Genomic DNA, 18,784 nt, shown 5'->3' on the forward strand with positions numbered 1-18,784 from the left:
GAAGTAATTGTGTAAGGGCTTGTTTGAATTTGAGGATTCTAACAATGCAGGGATAGGAAATAGACAGGAATAGGATAGGAATGCATGTGCAAAATAGAGAATTTAAAAACACAGGATTTCTGCCAATCTGGGTGTTTGGTTCAAAAGAATTGGAAGATCACAAGATGCAAAGAAGCATGGTGAGATTAAGTCAAACCACAAGAAGTGTACAACCTCTTTGGCGAAGCCATGTCGATCTCAGCGTGATTGGGTTGGCCGGTGAGGATGCTCCGGCTGACTTGGCTGTTGGAGGAGGGGAAGAAGATCTTAGGCGTCTGTAGATGGAGCCCGAGGTACTGCTCCGCTGTGATGGAGGGTTTCGTCGTTGGAGCAGCTTCGGTGAGTTGTACGACGTCGAGGCTGAAGCAGGACAAGAGAGACAACGTTAACCTGAGTGGAATTCTAATAGCATCTCCAATAGATGACGTAAAATACATAACCACAAACTGCTAGATGTATACATCAGCCGCTCATCTCTGAACTTAACTGTCGAAACTGAATTTAACTGTCAAAACTGAACTTAACTGTCGAAACTGAATTTTGCTGTCGAAACTGAATGCACTAGAGGTGAGGCTACAAGTCAGTCGACTGACTTTTTCATCTCTGGTCAGTCGATTTTGCAGCCGTTGGATACGAAATCAAGGACCTGTAGTTCATCTTCAACCTCCACCCCCCTGAGCCGCCAGCCACCACCGGCCAAACAGCCGCCCCCCCGCCGCCCGCGGCTGAAGGTGCGCCGCCCCGCCCGCCCCGAAAACACTCCCCACCATTGGTCCGCCGCCGCCCCGGCCATCCCTGCAGGCCCCCCCTGTGCCGAGCTTTTTCTCTGGCGATCCCCACACCACTGTCGGCGACCACCGCCCCCACCCTGAACCCTAAGATTGATAGTGGGGTACCTCTCCGGCGAGCCCCCTCCCCGCTGCGGCTGGTTCTTCCTTAACTCCGGCGAGCCCCCCCCCCCCACGCCCTAAAAATCGACTGACCCAAAAGTCGATTCAGTCGACTGAAGTGTGGCTAAATCGGAGCAGCATCGCAAGCAAGAGCAGGAGCGAGAGCAGCAGCGCGAGAAAGAGCAAGAGCAAGAGCATACCAGGAAGGGGACCGAGAGCAAGAGCAGAGCAGTAGCGCGAGCAAGAGCTAAAGCAGCAGCAGCTCCTACTGATGTGGACGTCACTGCTGAGGGAGAGATGCCATGGAGGAAGTGGCTAGCGCCGCCGCCATGGATGGAGCCGCGCCGTGTTGGCTCGAGACCGAGCACCGACAGCACCATGAGATCGAATCAAGAAGAAAATGCGGCGATTAGTGTACATGTCTTTGGTGGCGCCGATTAGGCCGCAGCTTCATCCGAGGAAACGGTGATGATGATGCTCTTCCGGTGGTGCAGGTGAAGATGGCGGTGTGGGAACGGAGGTGGCACGAAAGACGAGGGGAACGTCGGGGCAGCTGCTTGGAGGTGGAGGACGAGGTGGCTGAAGCGGCGAGACGACCATATCGACGACGGATCCTCATCTGGTACTGTGGATGAGGGACGTCGAGGTGTTGTTGTGGACGACGTCGTCAAGGAAGAGGCTCCAGCTGGGTGGCGGACAGAGGAGGGTGTGGGGCTTCGCGGGTTTTGCCGGCCTCGGTGTATGAATGGGTGGGCGGATGGGATGGGAGTGAGGGAACCATGACTTAGGGACGCGCTTGTCCGAAATGTGGGGTAAGTTACGAAAGTACCCCCACCGATTTGAGGCAGTTCTTTTGGTTCAGGGGTATCACGGGCATTTCGCGTGTCGGGATTTCACAGGAGGTGGGGTTTTTCGCGCGCGTTGTAATTTTGGAATAGCAAGGCACGGGTTGAGATGGAGGGAGTTGTCGGAGCACAAAGAGACAAAGATATATCTTAAATATTTCGGACTAACAAGGCGCGGGTTGAAATTTCTGGACAAGCCTAACGTGTACTGTACCAAATCAATTCGCACTACAAATGACATTCAAAACTTTGAATTCATGTTATGTTCAATTAAAATATTTCGCTACATGTATAATGCATGCAACCTAGTACTCAAATGAACGTTTTAGTGCATTCCAAACGTATATGCTACCGCTTCAATATGAATTAAATTTGAATTTGTTTCTCTATTTGAATACGATCTACAATACTGATTGTTGTGAAGTCAAAGCATTTGAATTCGTTTCTCTGTTTTAATAAGATCTACAATAATCATTATTGTCAAGTTAAACCATCGTTTGTGTATTATCTTCACAGCACACCACATGATTAGTCTCGAGTTACATATGAACTATGTGTACTATATAAACTCGAACTCGATTTTTTGAATCCACTTTATGTTGATTTCAAATCATATTACATTTCAAGATCTAGCTAGATCTTCACAAACTAAACCATGTCTCAAATGTATAATGTGTTTAGCACATTATGTATGGTGCCCCGCTGTGACGCCCCGTGACCGATGCGCCAGGTGTCTTCCAGTTATTCGCTGTAGTTGTCGTGTCATTCGCTTGCGTGTTGCATCTTGCCATGTCATCATGTGCATTGCATCATCATGTTTTCAAAACTTGCATTCGTCCGGGTCTCCCAGTTCTCTCTCTTGTCCGTTCTAAGCCCAGACACACTTGCACGCGCCCGCGGCATGTCTGAAATATTATTTTCTAAGTGGCCGGAAAATGTTCTTGGAATGGGTTGAGAGTTGGCGTGCGCTGTCGTTATGTTGTTAGTAGGTCGCCTGCCATGTTTCATCGCATTTGGAGTCCGTTTGACGCCCCAACGGATAACTATAGCAACAATAGTAGGCGATTTATCGTCGGACATTTTCGGTCTCCGGAAATGGTTGCCGGGCTGCCTTCTTTCCTCTCCTCTCAGCCCAAGCCCCTCTACACAGTCCATCTAGCCCACCTACCTACCCCCTCCGCTCCGGACTGTCCGATGGCAATCGAACGGCTCCGCAACGGAGCAAAAAACCCCAACCCTAGCTCCTTCTGCTATATATGGACACCCCCTAGTCCATTTTTGGCCTTCTTCCATACTCCTCCTCATTTTCTGCGCAGCCCCAGCCTCCACCCGCCACTTGTCACGGCCAGATCCGCTCCGCCGCCGCCACTTGGCCTCCTCCAGCACCACCACCTCGTCGTCGCCACGTGGCGCCAACCCAGTGGGCAGCGCCCCCGCCCCGCCCAACCAGACGAAGCCATGCCGCACCTGCCTCCCCCCATTTCGCCATGGCCCTGGAGACCCATCGCGGGCCTGCCCGGGACCAAGCCTCCCACCGCCGTCGCCCGCAGGCGCCCGCGAGCTCCCGAGCCAGGGGCTCGTCCCGAGCGGCCAAGATCCTCCTGAGCGCCGCTGGTGGCCGTCGTCCGCGCCGGAGTCCACTAGCGCCCGTGACCATGCATCCTCCCGCATCTATGACCCCTGCACTGCCATCCATCGCCGCCCCGCCATCCCCTGCATCCGCATCCCGCCGGAGCTGCTGCGCCAAGGCCTCATCGCTGGAACCTCGCCGGTGTCTCCTTCCGACCCAGATCCGGCGCCCCACCGCCGTCGATGCCCGGCCCCGCAGTCGCCGGAAACGGACACTCCCACCTCGCCTCCTTCTAGATACGACAAGTCCGCGGCCGGATCTGGCTTCCACAGCCGCCGCCCGCTGTCGAAGTTCGTCGGCTTCGTCCTGCCTCGTCCTCGTCAGGAGGTCGGGGACGAGTCCCTCCCATTGTGGGCCCCGTAGGCAGAACCGGCCCACCTTCCACCCGCGGCCTGCTGCAGCCCAGCCTCTCCTCCAGCTGGGCTAGGCCCCAAGTGAGCAGCTCCCAGCACCTCCAGATATAGCCCGTTGTTTTCTTCCTGATCCTGCGATTTTCGCAATTAACCAGAGACTACAGTTTTAACACAAAAGTCCCTAGAGTTCATACATTTAATAACTCATCAACCGTGCATCATATTAAAATGTTTTATATATGTAAAATGCTTAGAATTTTGTGTAGGTTCATAATATGCCACTTTCATCTATGTTTAAAATGTTTAAAATGTTGGTTGTTTAAATTTGCTCAAATAATATGCTAAAATGATTTAATTCATAACTAAATAACCGTAGCTCCGACTTTAATAAACTTTATATGTAAATGGGGTAGAAAAATGCCTAGTTTAACATGGTGTACTTGCTTTGCATGTTAAACAACTCTAAAATATGGTTTAGGGAAGAACAGTACCAAATCCAAAATTTGCATATGAGGATTTTCCGAACTTCTTGTTTATTGTTCCGACCTCATTTAAACTTGCCTAGATAGGTAGTTTTCATATGCCTCACCTCTTGCCATGATTAATAACATTTAATATTGTTGGGTACATAAACGAGAGTGACCTAAATGATGGAATGTGGTGTTTCGTCAATATGCAACTCGTTGCATATTGAGCTCCACTTAACTTGTAGAGTTGTTTGTGCACTTTGCCATGCCATGCCTCATTAAACTGGATATGCATCATACTTGGTTATGCATCATGCCATGTTCATGTGATGGTTGTTTACTATGTTGCTTGCTTCTTTCCGGGTTGCTTCTCTCGTTAGCTTCGGTTTCGTTCTGGAGTTGTGAGGATTCGTTCGACTACGTCCGCTTGTCTTCTTCATGGACTCGTTCTTTTTCCTTGCGGGATCTCAGGCAAGATGAACATACCCTCAAAATCACTTCTATCGTTGCTTGGTAGTTGTTTGTTCCATCGCTATGTCGTGATACCTACCACTTGTTATATCATGCCTCCCATATTGCCATGTCAAGCCTCTAACCCACCTTTCCTAGCAAACCATTGTTTGGCTATGTTACCGCTTTTGCTCAGGCCCTCTTATAGCGTTGCTAGTTGTAGGTGAAGTTGAAGTTGGTTCCATGTTGGAACATGGATATGTTGGGATATCACAATATATCTTATTTAATTAATGCATCTATATACTTGGTAAAAGGTGGAAGGCTCGGCCTTATGCCTCGTGTTTTGTTCCACTCTTGCCGCCCTAGTTTCTGTCATACCGGTGTTATGATCCTAGATTTTGCGTTCCTTACGCGGTTGGGTGTTATGGGAACCCCATGACAGTTCGCTTTGAATAAAACTCCTCCAGCATGGCCCAACGTTGGTTTTACATTTGCCTAACAACCTATTACCCTTCCCTTGGGTCGGCCAACCCGAGGGTCATCTTATTTTAACCCCCCACCCCCGGGCCAGTGCTTCTCTAAATATTGGTCCGAACCAGGCAGCCTGCGGGGACACCTCGGGGAAACTTGAGGGTTGGTTTTAATCGTAGCTTGACCTATCCGGTGTGTACCATTGTCGAAATGTCTTGTAACCGGGATTTTGAGACTGGTCGGGTCTTCCCGGGAGAAGGAATATCCTTTGTTGACTATGAGAGCTTGTGATGGGCTAAGTTGGGACACCCCTGCAGGGTTTGAACTTTCAAAAGCCATTTCTGCGGTTATGTGGCAGATGGGAATTTGTTAATGTCCGGTTGTAGAGAACTTGACACTTAACTTAATTAAAATGCATCAACCACTTGTGTAGCCGTGATGGTCTCTTTCCGGCGGAGTCCGGGAAGTGAACACAATTCTTGTGTTATGGTTGTGCGTAAGTAGTATCAGGATCACTTCTTGATCACTTCTAGCTTCACGACCGTTGCATTGATTCTCTTCTTGCTCTTATTTGCGTATGTTAGCCACCATATTTGCTTAGTGCTTGCCGCATCTCCACCTCATTACCCTATCCTACCCATAAGCTTAAGTAGTATTGATCTCGCGGGTGTGAGATTGCTGAGTCCTCGTGACTCACAGATACTTCCAAACAGTTGCAGGTGCCGATGATACCAGTGCAGGTGAGGCAACCCAGCTCAAGTGGGAGCTCGATGAAGATCTTGTTTGTTGTTTTGTGTCTTTCCAGTTGATTAGTAGTGGAGCCCAGTTGGGACGATCGGGGATATAGCATTTGGGGTTTTCTTCTTTTATTTTGGTTTCATAGGCGGACCTTTGATTTTACTTTGGATGATGTATGAGTTATTTATGTATTGTGTGAAGTGGCGATCATAAGCCAACTCTTTATCCCTTTCTTATTCAGTATATGGGATGTGTGAAGATTACCCCTCTTGCGACAAGCCTACCATGCGGCTATGCCTTTAAGTCATGCCCTGACACATGGGAGATATAGCCACATTGTGGGTTTTACAAGTTGGTAATCAGAGCCATCCCCGACTTAGGAGCCCCCTGCTTGATCGAATCGCTGACATTGTTGAGTCTAGAACAAAATGTTTTGAGTCTTAGGATTATATATATCGGAGAGTAGGATTCTTTTACTCCTCAGTCCCTTCGACGCTCTGGTGAGACCTCCTGACATAGAAGTTTTGACTTTTCTCTCCACACATTTTGCTAAAAAAATTTTAGGATCATGCAGGTATCTTGGAATCGTTCTGATAGTCTTGTGACGAGAACATTGTTCTTGGTGCCTCCTGACATTTAGGGGTTGTGGCAGTGTCCTGGGTAGTTGAGCTCCGAGGTGTTGTCGTCACAATTTTATCGTTGCAGTTCTGGAATACCTGAGTTCGCCGACATCGATAATCTCTTTTATGCAGTTGTTGGTGAGATAACCTCGATGCCACCCAGTACTGGGGCGGGAGTTTGGGAGTATTGACATAACTGTATAACAGATGCTTTTTGAAGGTTGAGGTACACGATCTCCAAAGGTTTCTTGGTTATGTGTTGAAGGATGGATACAGCTGGATGTAGGAATTGTTAGTTTGGGTGAGATATTATGCTTCCCCTGTATCCCCAGCACCTGATTGCATAACAAGAAAGTTTTGGGGGTTTATAAGTGGGAATTCAAGTATCATGTAGGATATCTTTCCAACAGACACATGATACGATATGAGATCTATCATATGTTTGTTTCCGGCTTATTTTGCAAGCTAATCATTTGTTTTGTTTTGAGTTGTGGTATTCGAGTTGCTTCAATGTCAAGTGTTGATTCCATACCTTTCCTAAGCAGTGTTCTCATATATCTATGTGGATGCTAATCTTTCTTGTTTATCAAGATTGTCATGTTAATTCTTTCCAACCGGTGTGCTTCTCTTCAAGTGGATCCGATCATTTTCAACATCCACAAGATCAGTTCTAAGCTTTTTCTCAACGGTGTTCGTTTCATCCATCCCATGTTGTCTTTGTTTTCCCGCCCTCCACCCCTTTTTTCTTCAGGGAATCAGAATTCTTAATCAAGTTTCCATTTTATTCATACGAAGTGTCTTCATTCTTTTCCTTCAATGTTCTTATCCGGTGATTCTCAGGAAGATACTGAGGAAGCTTCGAGTCTATAATTCTTCATTCTTTTTCTTCTCCGGTGGATTCAATTCAAGCTTTGTTGATCATATTCCTTTCCACATTTTAAATGTTTTCTCATGCCGGTGCACTTCTTAATCATCCACCTCTTGCTATTCATGTTTATCTGGAGTGCTGAAGATATCCCAAAAGATTCAAGTTTCTATTCGTAATCCTTTCAAACTATTTCGAGGTCTTACCTTATTCAAGCCATTTAACTCAATCGCTGCAATCTCTCTTTTAAAGTCGTTCAACGGTGTATCTTTTGAGTGGGCCCTAGCCCATAGGTCTTTTCCCTAGATCTTACCTAACTCCTCTAATTTTCCCGGAGTTATTCTCAAATTCATTTCAAAGTTTGACGTAAGAATGATTTGTCATCAGTCAAATGTCTTTCTCTAAGATCTTTCAAATTCTTTTCATCGTCGGTTCAACCTTTATAATATTCATCCCGGAGTATCTCAACTATTCATGGTGTTTCTCATCGTCATTCTCAACATTTGAAGACCGAAGAAGAGTTTTTCCTCCAAATCTTACCCGTTCTCTCAAGACTCATGGTTCTAGCTTCATGCCATCCTCTCATAATTGTTTGCGATTGTGAGAATTCTTTTCATCCATCCGGAGCATTTCGGGAGTCTTTTCAGTTTGATTCTCTGAAGGCCATCATTTCGGGTTTATTCATTCCAGCTTTCAGCTCTCGTTCTCCAAATCTTACTGGTGCATCGCTCAAACATCCTTTAATCAGTTCATGATCTCTTCGTTCACTTGTATCTAAATTCTCTCAAGCATCTTCGTTCATTTGCTAATTCTTCCTGGTGTTTCTTTATCTTTTCTTCATTCATTTCCAATTCTTACGGTGGTTCTTCCAAGATTCTTCTTCCTTCGTTTATCATATCAATTCATTCATTGTTTCAATCCTACCGGCGGTTCGTTGAAGATTTTCCCAAGTTTGCGCCATATCTATCTGAATCCGTTCTAAGAGAATAAGTAGCATGCCAAATCCGCTGCATGTCATCAATTTAATTGGTGAAGGATACGCATAACATAATTATTATTATTGTTTCATCCAAGTGTTCTAGCTTCTTCTTTCCAGAGTTGTTCATCATGTCACATTCTCGGTTCGAGATCCTTCATCTTTTCTTTCTGGAGTTTGAAGTTTTCCCGGTAATATCATCACGAAGATCCATCTAAATCATTGCAAGGCTTCAATCTTATTCTTTTCATCCTTCACTTCTTTTGATCATCCTTTTATTACCGGAGTTCTTCATGGAGGCTCTACATGGTTGTTCGTCAAGGATTCATTTCATTCTTCAATTTTTCTTCAAGATTTCTCTCGGAGTTATGATCCGCCAAGCTATACTCTCAAATAAACATGGTGCTCAACACATGTCTTGTTTTGAGGAGTTCAAGCATTCTTCATATTGCATTTCGAAGTGCAATTCTTTCATATCTCATCTTTTTAGGTGGTGTTATGTCATTGTTGATAATTTCCCTTCGTGTTTCATGATTCACAAGTTTTCAAGAGTGACATATCTAAATCCATATTTTCTCTTCGGTCAAGTCATCTTTTCAACCAATCAATCTCTTCATTGGAGTTATCTTGGGTTATATTTCAACTAAAGCTTTCCCTAAAGAGTCTTGCTATTTATGGTGCTTATAAATGACCCAAGTTCTTCATTTATCTTCCCGGTGAAATAAGTTTCTCGTCTTCTTGTTGATATCAATCGAATTTATTTGTTTTCCGTAGTGGCAGAATTTCACCTCAGTTTTGAGATGTTTTCCATAAGCCCACTACAAGCTTATTCATTTCGTTGTTGGTTTTCCAACAACTCCGTTATAACCTTCTTGGAAGGGTGTTTTCCAAGCTCAATTGTGGCAGAAGTTGTCATTTTCTTCTCCATTCTATTATTCCAATGATTTATCTTCTATTCTTCCTTCCGGAGGCATTGTGATGTTGCTCTCTTCGACCCATCATCTTGTTTTGTCAAGTTCAAGTTGAATTATTTGCATTAACAGTCGGAGTGCTGTCCAAATTATATCATTCTTTTTCCTTCTCTATCACGTTTTAACCGGAGTGTTGTGGCCATCATTCCTCTTCTAACCGGAGTCTCATCCAAGTGCTTTCATTTTGCCAAGTTCATATTCTATGCCTTCCATTTCCAACCGGAGTGTTGTCGTAATTGATCTTTATCGTTCCTTGTACATCTCGTTTCAATCGGAGTGCTTGCATGTACTTCTTATCCATCGCAACCCTTTTTCTTATATTTTCAACCTACAAGGTTCTCGTAATGTTCCTTGTTCCTCTTTTCTAACGGAATGTTTTCAACTTTGTTCATCTTCGTTGTATTCTTTCTTTCAATTTATTCAACCTCTCAAGGTTTGTGGTTTCATTCGTTTGTCCAAGAAGCAACTTTGTTTTACCTCTTCTCTTCCTCTTACATCTCCCTCCGGTGCCATCCTAGATCTCGGGACGAGATCCTCTCATAGTGGTGGAGTGTTGTGACGCCCCAAGACCGATGCGCCAGGTGTCTTCCAGTTATTCGTTGTTGTTGCCGTGTCATTCGCTTGCCTATTTGCATCTTGCCATGTCATCATGTGCATTGCATCATCATGTTTTCAAAACTTGCATTCATCCGGGTCCAGTTCTCTCCGTTGTCCGTTCTGAGCCCAGACACACTTGCACGCGCCCGCGGCACGTCCGAAATATTATTTTATTAGTGGCTAGAAAATGTTCTCGGAATGGGTTGAGAGTTGGCGTGCGCTGTTGTTATGTTGTTAGTAGGTCACCTGCCAAGTTTCATTGCATCCGGAGTCCGTTTGACGCCCCAACGGATAACTATAGCCGCAATAGTAGCAAGTTTATCGTCAGACGTTTTCGGTCTCCGAAAACGGTTGCCGGGCTGGCTTCTTTCCTCTCCTCTCAGCCCAAGCCCCTCTACACAGTCCATCTATCCCACCTACCTACCCCCTCCGCTCCAGACCGTCCGATGGCGATCGAACGGCTCCAAAATGGAGCAAAACACCCAACCCTAGCTCCTGCTATATATGGACACCCCCTAGTCCACTCCTCATTTTCCGCGCAGCCCCAGCCTCCACCCGCCACTTGTCGCTGCCAGATCCGCTCCGCCACCGCCACTTGGCCTCCTCCAGCTCCGCCACCTCGCCGTCGCCACGTGGCGCCACCCGAGTGGGCAGCGCCGCCGCCCCGCCCAACCAGACGAAGCCACGTCGCGCCTGCCTTCCCCCCACTTCGTCGCGGTTCTGGAGACCCATCGCGGGCCCACCCGGGACCGAGCCGCCCACCGCTGTCGCCCACAGGCGCCCGCGAGCGCCCAAGCCAGGGGCCCATCCCGAGCGCCCAAGATCCTCCCGAGCGCCGCTGGTTGCCGTCGTCCGTGCTCGAGGCCACTAGCGCCTGCGACCCTGCATCCTCCCGCATCTACGACCCCTGCACCACCAACCGTCGCCGCCCCGCCGTCCCCTGCATCCGCATCCTGCCGGAGCTGCTGTGCCAAGGCCTCATCGCTGGAACCTCGCTGGCGTTAATTCCGACCCAGATCCGGCGCCCCACCGCCGTCGATGCCCGGCCCCGCAGTCGCCGAAAACGGACACTTCCGCCTCGCCTCCTTGCGGATCCGGCAAGTCCGCGGCCGGATCTGGCTTCCACAGCCGCCGCCCGTCGTCGAAGTTCGTCGGCTTCGTCCTGCCTCGTCCTCGTCAGGAGGTGGGGGACGAGTCCTTCCTATCGTGGGCCCCGTAGGCAGAACCGACCCACCTTCCCCCCGCGGCCTGCTGCGGCCCAGCCTCTCCTCCAGCTGGGCTTGGCCCAAAGTGAGCAGCTCCCAGCACCTCCAGATTCAGCCCGTTGTTTTTTTACTGATGCTGCGATTTTCGCAATTAACCAGAGACTACAGTTTTTACAAAAAACTCCCTAGAGTTCATACATTTAATAACTCATCAACCGTGCATCATATTAAAATGTTTTATATATGTAAAATGCTTAGAATTTTGTGTACATTCATAATATGCCACTTTCATCTATGTTTAAAACGTTTAAAATGCTGCTTGTTTAAATTCTCTCAAATAATATGCTAAAATGATTTAATTCATAACTAAATAACCGTAGCTCTGAATTTAATAAACTTTATATGTAAATGGGGTAGAAAAATGCCTAGTTTAACATGGTGTACTTGCTTTGCATGTTAAACAACTATAAAATATGGTTTAGGGCAGAACATTACCAAATCCATAATTTGCATATGAGGATTTTCCAAACTTGTTGTTTGTTGTTCCGGCCTCATTTAAACTTGCCTAGATAGGTAGTTTTCATATGCCTCACCTCTTGCCATGATGAAAAACATTTAATATTGTTGGGTACATAAATGAGAGTGAACTAAATGATTGAATGTGGTGTTTCGTCAATATGCAACTTGTTGCATATTGAGCTCCACTTAACTTGTAGAGTTGTTTGTGCACTTTGCCATGCCATGCCTCATTAAACTAGACATGCATCATACTTGGTTGTGCATCATGCCATGTTCATGTGATGGTTGTTTACTATGTTGCTTGCTTCTTTTCGGGTTGCTTATCTCATTAGCTTCGGTTTCGTTCCGGAGTTGTGAGGATTCGTTCGACTACGCCCGCTTGTCTTCTTCATGGACTCGTTCTTCTTCCTTGCGGGATCTTAGGCAAGATGACCATACCCTCGAAATCACTTCTATCTTTGCTTGCTAGTTGTTCGTTCTATCGCTATGTCGCGCTACCTAGCACTTGTTGTATCATGCCTCCCATATTGCCATGTCAAGCCTCTAACCCACCTTTCCTAGCAAACCGTTGTTTGGCTATGTTACCGCTTTTGCTCAGCCCCTCTTATAGCATTGCTAGTTGCAGGTGAAGTTGAAGCTGGTTCCATGTTGGAACATGGATATGTTGGGATATCACAATATCTCTTATTTAATTAATGCATCTATATACTTGGTAAAGGGTGGAAGGCTCGGCCTTATGCCTGGTGTTTTGTTCCACTCTTGCCGCCCTAGTTTTCGTCATACCGGTGTTATGTTCCTTGATTTTGCATTCCTTACGCGGTTGGGTGTTATGGGAACCCCTTGATAGTTCTCTTTGAATAAAACTCCTCCAACAAGGCCCAACCTTGGTTTTACATTTGCCTAACAACCTATTACCCTTCCCTTGGGTCGGCCAACCCGAGGGTCATCTTATTTTAACCCCCCGGGCCAGTGCTTCTCTAAGTGTTGGTCCGAACGGGCAGCCTGTGGGGCCACCTCGGGGCAACTTGAGTGCTGGATTTACTCGTAGCTTGACCTATCTGGTGTGTCATGAGAATGAGATACGTGCGACTCCTATCGGGATTGTCGACACATCGGGCGGCTTTGCTGGTCTTGTTTTACCATTGTCGAAATGTCTTGTAACCGGGATTCCGAGACTGATCGGGTCTTCGCGGGAGAAGGAATATCCTTCGTTGACCGTGAGAGCTTGTGATGGGCTAAGTTGGGACACCCCTGCAGGGTTTGAACTTTCGAAAGCCGTGCCCGCGGTTATGTGGCAGATGGGAATTTGTTAATGTCCGGTTGTAGAGAACTTGACACTTAACTTAATTAAAATGCATCAACCGCATGTGTAGCCGTGATGGTCTCTTTCCTGCGGAGTCCGGGAAGTGAACACGGTTCTTGTGTTATGGTTGTGCGTAAGTAGTTTCAGGATCACTTCTTGATCACCTCTAGCTTCACGACCGTTGCATTGCTTCTCTTCTCGCTCTTATTTGTGTATGTTAGCCACCATATTTGCTTAGTGCTTGCTGCAGCTCCAACTCATTACCCTATCCTACCCATAAGCTTAAATAGTCTTGATCTCGCGGGTGTGAGATTGCTGAGTCCTCGTGACTCATGATATTTCCAAACAGTTGCAGGTGTAGATGATACCAGTGTAGGTGACGCAACCCAGCTCAAGTGGGAGCTCGATGAAGATCTTGTTCTTTGTTTTGTGTCTTTCCGGTTGATCAGTAGTGGAGATCAGTTGGGATGCTCGGGGATCTAGAATTTGGGGTTTTCTTCTTTTATTTTGGTTTCGTAGTCGGACCTTTGATTGTACTTTGGATGATGTATGAGTTATTTATGTATTGTGTGAAGTGGCGATTGTAAGCCAACTCTTTCTCCCTTTCTTATTCAGAACGTGGGATGTGTGAAGATTACCCCTCTTGCGACAAGCCTACCATGCGTCTATGCCTCTAAGTCTTGCCCCGACACGTGGGAGATATAGCCGCATTGTGGGTGTTACACCCGCCCCCTACGCCTGCAAGTATTTAGATGTGAGTTGCAAACAGCACACATTACCACAAATTCAAATAAAATGTGAGAATGTTCGATATATAGTATTGTTTAGATTTATCGATATTTAGTTGTAAGCTGCAAACGCCACACATTATCACAAATTAAAATAAAATGTGAGATTGTTCGATGTACAGTATGGTTTAGATTGTTCGACATTTAGCTGGGAGTTGCAAACACCATGCATCATCACATTATGGTATAACATGTGCAAAACTACAACACGCGTATCACCGCTATATTCATGCTTGCATATGTTTAAAACACTATGATCTCCTATTCAAATATATAAATCCACTTTCATATCAAATTATGATCTTTGTTAGTCTCTTACACCCACACAATTCTCTAACCTTTGTAGGTACCACTAACTTTCTCTCGTGCATGCACACGCCCTCCCTCTCCCTCAACATTCTATCCATTACACACATTCATTTTTTTCTTTAGGTCGTTCTCCCACAGTCTCCACAACTCCTTTCTGACACACACCGATCGAGAAACCTCTCCAGCGATGTCTGCCTACAACATACACACGCACCTTCAATCTCCTCCTTTATGTGTCCTTGCCTCGTGTCTCTCATATGGTCCCACACACGTGTAAACTCTCGCCCCTCTTTTCATCGATCTCACAACCACACACTCCACCCCCAATCTAGCTAGTAGCTGGGCCTCTCGCACCACCTCCTAGCTCCATTCTCTGTGTCTATCCGTCTCGCTGTGCCTTATTTGCCTCTAACAAATGGACGTACACCGACCAATCTCCCGCTATACATATAGCTAGCTAGGTCCTTATAACTCGTTTTCCCCACGTGTCGATCAATCTACCTCATTAGTTATGTCTCTCCCTTCCTCCGACAAACAACAATTGATCTACCGATCTAGTTAGGTTTGCTTACCAAACACATGGTTCCCCTTCATCATCCACGGATGTGTCCCGACAGATCTATCACGCACAGGCACACACAGAAACACATCCCCACTCTTATTGATAATATTGCAGTTCCACCCTCAGTTTGTCTAGTAGGCCTCTCCCACCATCTTCGAGAAGCAACTCCATCACCCATCTAGCACTCTACCCCTCTCCCTCCCTCTCTCTCTCCCCTCTCTCTGTCCCATCCTATTTGTCGTCCTTCAGTTATGTATGGATGTCGACCAATCTTCCTCAAGACATAGCTGTGTCTCTCCTTCTCAACACATATACGAGTCGTTCTACCTCTATAGTTAGGCATCTGCCTACCCCTCCCCCCACCCCCTCCCACACACACACCGATACATCGAGCGCTCTAGTCATGTCTCCCTGCCACACACAAACTTGACATGTGCCCTCTGACATTCCGGTAGCTAGGTTAGTCGCCCTATATCTTTGACTTGCACACACACACACAAAATTTCGATGGCTCTCTTCATCGATCTCGCACCCACCCACTTGATCCTCTCTTCGACTCTATCAATATCTATGACCCCTCCCTCTCTTCTCATGGATCACCCGACCCTCTATATATTATATGGATAGGCCTCCATTTCATACACATTGCATGCAAAATTTTGTTTGAGATGTCATTGACACATATTCCCACAAATACATTCACGAAATCACCCCCCCCCCCCAAAACAAAAAACACTCATGAACACACAAGCCATTTTTCTAGGTTTGTATCTCTTACACACACACACGTAGGTGGGGGATGTGCACGAAGAGAAGAGGTGCACGCACGACGCACGTACTCCTGTCTCTTTCCCAACCACACCCACGCGGGTACACGGTGGAGCTCATTTCTGTACGAAAAGGCAGCCCACGTGGTAATTTGACACATGTACTGGTTGTCCAGTAGATGGAGGGAGGATCGTCTACCACGGGTGAACAAACAAATTGCGACTTGACGCGTTATGTTAAAAAAGAGGAAAACCATGTGGGGCCTACCTTAGAGGCAAGGCTCTATATACTGGAGTACTTTTGATGTGTCCCGTCAACTCGCAGAACGAGGAGAAGCTTGCTTGTCCGCCGTCTCCCCCGCCCACGGGCGCGATGGCTTGCAGGATGAGGTGAAGCTTGCTTACTATGCCTTACGTCCACACCCTCGCCCAGGCGCGCGGTGGCTCGCAGGACGAGGAGAAAATTTTACTAGTACTCCCTCCGTTTACTCCTCGTCCCTTGTAACACCCACAATGCGGCCATATCTCCCACGTGTCGGGGCATGACTTTGAGGCATAGCTGCATGGTAGGTTTTGTCGCAAGAGGGGTAATCTTCACACAATCCCATGTACTGAATAAGAAAGGGATAAAGAGTTGGCTTACAATCGCCACTTCACACAAATACAAGTTAACCATACATCATCCAGAATACAATCAAGGTCCGACTATGGAACCAAAATAGAAGAAGACAACCCCAAATGCTAGATCCCCGATCGTCCCAACTGGGCTCCACTACTGATCAACCGAAAAGACACATAACAACGAACAAGATCTTCATCGAGCTCCCACTTGAGCTCGGTTGCGTCACCTGCACTGGTATCATCGGCACCTGCAACTGTTTGGAAGTATCTGTGAGTCACAAGGACTCAACAATCTCACACCCGCGAGATCAAGACTATTTAAGCTTATGGGTAGGAAAAAGGTAGTGAGGTGGAGCTGCATCAAGCACTAAGCATATATGGTGGCTAACATACGCAAATAAGAGCGAGAAGAGAAGCAACGCAATGATCGAGAAACTAGAAGTGATCCTGAAGCTACTTATGTTCAAGCATAACACAAAACCGTGTTCACTTCCCGGACTCCGACGAGAAGAGACCATCACAGCTACACACGCGGTTGATGCATTTTTAATTAAGTTAAGTGTCAAGTTCTCTACAACCGGACATTATCAAAATCCCATCTGCCACATAACCGTGGGCACGGCTTTCAAAAGTTCAAAACCCTGCAGGGGTGTCCCAACTTAGCCCATCACAAGCTCTCACGGTTAACGAAGGATATTCCTTCTCCCGGGAAGACCCGATCAGTCTCGGAATCCCGGTTACAAGACATTTCGACAATGGTAAAATAAGACTAGCAAAGCCGCTCGATGTGCCGACAATCCCAATAGGAGCTGCACATATCTCGTTATCAGGGCAACACCGGATGAGACATCCTACGAGTAAAACCAAATGTCAAGTTTCCCCGAGGTGGCCCCGCAATCTACTCGGTTCAGACCAACACTTAGAGAAGCACTGGCCGGGGGGGTTAAAATAAAGATGACCCTCGGGTTGGCCGACCCAAGGGAAGGGTAATAGGTTGTTAGGCAAAAGTAAAACCAAGGTTGGGCCTTGCTGGAGGAGTTTTATTCAAAGCAAACTGTCAAGGGGTTCCCATAACACCCAACCGCGTTAGGAATGCAAAATCAAGGATCATAACACCGGTATGACGGAAACTAGGGTGGCAAGAGTAGAACAAGACACCAGGCATAAGGCCGAGCCTTCCACCCTTTACCAAGTATATAGATGCATTAATTAAATAAGAGATAATGTGATATCCCAACATAACCATCTTCCAACATGGAACAAACTTCAGCTTCACCTGCAACTAGCAACACTATAAGAGGGGCTGAGCAAAAGCGGTAACATAGCCAAACAACGGTTTGCTAGGAAAGGTGAGTTAGAGGCTTGACATGGCAATATGGGAGGCATGATATAACAAGTGGTAGGTAGCGCGACATAGCGATAGAACGAACAACTACAAAGCAAAGATAGAAGTGATTTTGAGGGTATGGTCATCTTGCCTGAAATCCTGCAAGGAAGAAGAACGAGTGCAGGAAGAAGACAAACGGACGTAGTCGAACAGATCCTCACAACTCCGAAACGAAAACTGAAGCTAATGAGAGAAGCATCCCTGAAAGAAGCAAGCAACATAGTAAACAACCATCACATAAACATGGCATGAGGTGAAGCATAAGTAAGCTAACTATTTAGGCAAGTTTAAATGAGGCCGGAAATAACAAACAACAATTCCGGTAAATCCCCATATGCATTTAGCAATTTAAAGTAGACAATGAATTAAACATTTTAAATGTTGTTATCATGATGCAAATGACATAGACAAGTTTTATGCAATTTTTATGAAAATGTTGATATGAAGCATTTGTCATCGTGGCGGAAATGAAAGGGGTGCCACGGCAACGAATCCTAAATGATTACACGGTAGCTCATGGAGATACCGTTGCAAAAGGAAATGTGACGTGAGTTTGTCATGCAAGATGGTGGGGTGATCCCGATAACCGGGTTCCCACGGGTTAGCGGCAAACAAGGAGGACCAAGCAAGTGACAACTCGGACACGGTGCAAACATAGGGTGCATCTCATACAACACATCACATGCATACGGTCCACGGGCGTCATCTCGGGGTTATACCTTCGAAGCATGCAAAACGGGATGGTTCGGGTTCGGTGCAAAGTAGAGGAAGTAGACGTTCTCGGGGCATTGTGGGAAGTAGAGGTTCACACAATGGTAGTTGAACCTGGCGCTTGCGTTACATGGGTCTTCGGCGACGGTAGTCGTACATGGTTCGGAGTGGTACTTGCGTCTTTGGACTTGCTGGTCCCGATTCTTGCAACAGTAGCGGTACACGTAGTCGTAGTGTTCGGGTCATCGGTAGAGGTACTAGACACATTATCGGGTGTAGTCGTACGCGAGGGTCTTGACGAATCCACGTAGTCGTACACGTTCAAGAAGGAATTTATGCGGCATCAAGGCACTTGGCGCACTCACAGGGTACTTGAGGTCGTGGTACTTGACGATTTCGGAGACATCGACAGACGAACTTGGCGGTCCTCCTTGACCTGGTACTTGGCGTGCATCAATCTGTTGACCAACAATGTAAATAGGCGACAGAGAGGTCTCTTACGGCCTTCCGGTCAACGTGAACAGGAGGCCATGGCAGGGCACATCGACTGCAAGAGGAGCCAGGGTTCCTGCCTGCCATGATGGCTTGCGAGAGGATTACGAAGCAGTGGTGGTCAACGCCCATGGCGGTTCAGTGCACGGTGCAGGGCTGTAGGCCGACACTGCTGGCGATCTGGGGACGCCGGGACCCCAAGCAG

This window comes from Triticum urartu, chromosome 5A (genome assembly GCF_056163025.1).
Source record: "Triticum urartu cultivar PI428250 chromosome 5A, HENAU_Tu73, whole genome shotgun sequence".
In the NCBI taxonomy this organism is placed as follows: domain Eukaryota; kingdom Viridiplantae; phylum Streptophyta; class Magnoliopsida; order Poales; family Poaceae; genus Triticum; species Triticum urartu.